The sequence below is a fragment of the Pan troglodytes genome, chromosome X (genome assembly GCF_028858775.2).
Source record: "Pan troglodytes isolate AG18354 chromosome X, NHGRI_mPanTro3-v2.0_pri, whole genome shotgun sequence".
Classification (NCBI taxonomy): domain Eukaryota; kingdom Metazoa; phylum Chordata; class Mammalia; order Primates; family Hominidae; genus Pan; species Pan troglodytes.
In genome coordinates this window covers 93,114,619-93,118,456 of record NC_072421.2, presented here as the reverse complement: position 1 = coordinate 93,118,456, position 3,838 = coordinate 93,114,619, and the positions used below count along the sequence as shown (strand labels likewise).

The window sequence follows — 3,838 nt, the reverse complement described above, 5'->3', positions numbered from 1 at the left end:
TACATGTGTAGGGTTATGCCATGGGACCATTGCATGATGCTGTGGTTTGGCTTATGGATCCCGTCACCCTGGTAACGAGCAGAAAATCCAACAGGTAGCTTTTTAACCCACTCAACTCTCTTCTCCCTTCGGTAGTCCACAGTGTCCATTGGTCTCATATTTATGTCCTACGTCATTCATATTTAATGTTTCCTTTTAATCTTGCGTCTTTTCTCAGCAGAGTTTTTACTGCATCCTGCATATATTCAAACATTACATTTTATATTCTTTTGTTTCAAAAAGTTTCTAAAATATATCATGGGATTTTTGATTTGAGGATTAATAGAAGTAAATGCTTTTAATTTTCAAAAATATGAGTTTTTAAATTTTGCATTATTAGTATCTAGCTTAATTTTACTATCATCAGAAAGAAGACACTGTATGATTTCAGTCTTTATTTTTAACTTAAGGGTGTTTTTAATTGGAAAAAAAATACTATCATTTACAACTTGGAATGGATGTAAATTGTAATTTCTTGAACAGCAGTGTTGACGGTTGTGCTGAAGTCTACAGCCACAGCCTATTCTGCAGGCTCCAAGTTATGGTTCAGAAGGTTTTAAAAAGAGAGAGTCCAAAAATGCTCCACTGGTAAAGGTTTCCTATTAAAATTTTGTGTGGACAGTGACAACCTGACACCTGTTTCACTCTAGAACAATGCAGACAATGCTAAACAAACATACATGGGCATGCCACCAGGGTGTGTCATTGTCACCATGGGTCAGAGTACATGAAGTAAAAGAGGCCGATCCTACTAGTGAGGCCACGTCTCATGGTTTATCCTTCACCCATTTTTCTGCATGTCATCCTGAGGTAAACGAATTTTAAATGTGTTTGTTTTCAGTAAACCAGCTATGACAATTTATACTAAACAAATTGAACTAGAACACATTTGAATAGGTTTTGAATTTGTTTTTCCATTTTTCGTTTTTAATACAAATGTCTGACTGTGCTCAATCGTCAATTTGCATACATAAAAAACTGGCCACCCCGAACAGTGTATTAATCATTAGCAAATGGCACTTTAAGGAGTCCTTTTCATTAAGGTAGTACAAGTATTTATATTGTAAAACTGATGTGTAGCTTGATCTTCAGGGGGCAGGACCATCAACCAATACATACAGATTTTTTGTGTGGTCAGAAGGTACTTCTGACATTCAGTTTTGCTATGTAGAAATAAATAAATGAACTTTTTTCTTTTTTCTATTTTTTTTATAAGAGGTAAGTAAAAGATTCAATTTGATTTTTCTACAAGGGAGAAAAAGGAGTTGAAAATAGGTCTTCATTTTGCAGTCATCTGTATGAATTCTTCATAGTTGACTTGTTAGCCTCTATCAATATCTGCTTCTCTGATCATTTCATCTACTTCTTCATCTGTTAGTTTTTCTCCTGTTTGTCATGACGTGACATAGTTCTGCTGCACTGATGTAACCATTGCCACCCTTGTCAAAGACTCAGAATGCCTCATGGATTTCTTCTTTACTATCTGTATCTTTCATTTTTCTAGCTATCATAGCCAAAAATTCGGGGAAGTCAATGTTGCCGTTACCATTGGCATCCACTTCGTTGATCATATCCCGTAATTCGGCTTCTGACCCAGTGACCTCATGACAGTTCCAGGTTCCTTTGTTGTGATGGTGCCATCTCCATCTTTATCCAATAGAGAAAGCTTCCCTGAATTCAGCAATCTGTTCTTCGGTCAGCTGATCAGACATGGTGCCAGCGAAGGGAGGAAGAGGAGAAGGAGCGAGGGTGGCTGCACCATCGCAGGGGCTGTGATGGCGAGGGTGTGCCTCCAATACTGCTGCTGCTGCTAAGGCGCGCTACGCGCTGTGCCGCCGCCACTTCCTGGCGCCGCGTCCAGGAGACTCCTAGCACCGCTGCCAGATTTCAGTCTTATTTATTTATTTATTTAATTTTTATTATACTTTAAGTTCTACGGTACGTGTGCACAACGTGCAGGTTTGTTACATATGTATACATGTGCCATGTTGGTGTGCTGCACACATTAACTCATCGTTTACATTAGGTATATCTCCTAATGCTATCCCTCCCCCCACCCCTCACCCCACCACAGGCCCCTACCATCAGAGTGAACAGGCAGCCTACAGAATGGGAGAAAATTTTTACAATCTATCCCTCTGACAAAGGGCTAATATCCAGAATCTACAAAGAACTCAAACAAATTTACAAGAAAAAAACAAACAACCCCATCAAAAAGTGGGTGAAGGATATGAACAGACATTTCTCAAAAGAAGACATTTATGCAGCCAACAGACACATGAAAAAATGCTCATCATCACTGGCCATCAGAGAAATGCAAATCAAAACCACAATGAGATACCATCTCACACCAGTTAGAATGGTGATCATTAAAAAATCAGGAAACAACAGGTGCTGGAGAGGCTGTGGAGAAATAGGAACACTTTTACATGGTGGGACTGTAAACTGGTTCAACCATTGTGGAAGTCAGTGTGGCGATTCCTCAAGGACCTAGAACTAGAAATACCATTTGACCCAGCCATCCCATTACTGGGTATATACCCAAAGGACTATAAATCACGCTGCTATAAAGACACATGCACACGTATGTTTATTGCGGCACTATTCACAATAGCAAAGACTTGGAACCCACCCAAATGTCCATCAATGATAGACTGGATTAAGAAAATGTGGCACACATACACCATGGAATACTATGCAGCCATAAAAAAGGATGAGTTCATGTCCTTTGTAGGGACATGGATGAAGCTGGAAACCATCATTCTCAGCAAACTATCGCAGGGACAAAAAACCAAACACTGCATGTTCTCACTCATAGGTGGGAATTGAACAATGAAAACACTTGGACACAGGAAGGGGAAGATTTCAGTCTTTTTACACTTGTGGAGACTTGCTTATTGCCAAACATATAGTCAATTATGGTAAATATTCTAAATGCACTAGAAAATAATGTGGAATCTCTTATTGCTAGATGGAGTGTTCTATATACATTAATTGTGTCAAAATTGCTATATATGTTCTTTAAATTGTTTTTATACCTACTAGTTTGTTCCTGCCTGTTCTCAATAACTGATGGTATTGAGCGAAATACGTTAAAATAACCAACTATCATGTGGGGCTTTTTTTTAAATTTCTCCTCAAAGTTTTGCTTTTCTTTTAAATACTTTGGGCCTTAATTTTTATTGTATATAAATGTAGGATAATTAGATATTTATGTTGAATGAGCATTTTAGCATTGTAAAATGTTCCTCTTTATCTGTAGCAATTCTTTTTATCATAAACTGTTTTGTTTATATTAGAATAACTTCATAAGTTTTATTTTTTAAAATCCTTCAATCTTGTGTTTTTAAGACATGTCTTTTATGAGTGACTTACATAAGCTTTTATAAATCCAAACAAAGTATTTTTCTTTTTAAAAATGTATTTATTCATTTTAATTTTTATTGCAGTAAAATATACATACAGAAAAGCACAAAAACTATGAGTGTATGATTTTTAAGTTTTTACAAACTAAACAAACTATTGTAGCCTGCAAGTAGATGAAGGAAAAGAACATGACCAATAACTCAGAATCCCTATTTTTCTGCATCCTTTTCAGTCACTGCTATTCCAAAGGTAATTACCTCCTGACATTTAAGAGAATTAAATAGATTATCTCAATGAATAAGATCAGCTACTGGAACCCTCATTCAGTTAGTGGGATTATAAATTGGTACAATTGGTTTAGTAGAATCTTCAGGATAATTTACTCAGTTGATTATATTCATATCCTATGCCCCAAAAGTTTTCTTCCTAGTAA

The 3,838-nt window shown here is 36.7% G+C and overlaps 1 pseudogene; it reads right to left on the bottom strand.

Moving 5' to 3' along the window:
* Window positions 1-1,318: 1,318 nt before the first annotated feature.
* LOC107972658 (calmodulin-like) lies at window positions 1,319-1,793 on the bottom strand (annotated as a pseudogene).
* Window positions 1,794-3,838: the final 2,045 nt, after the last annotated feature.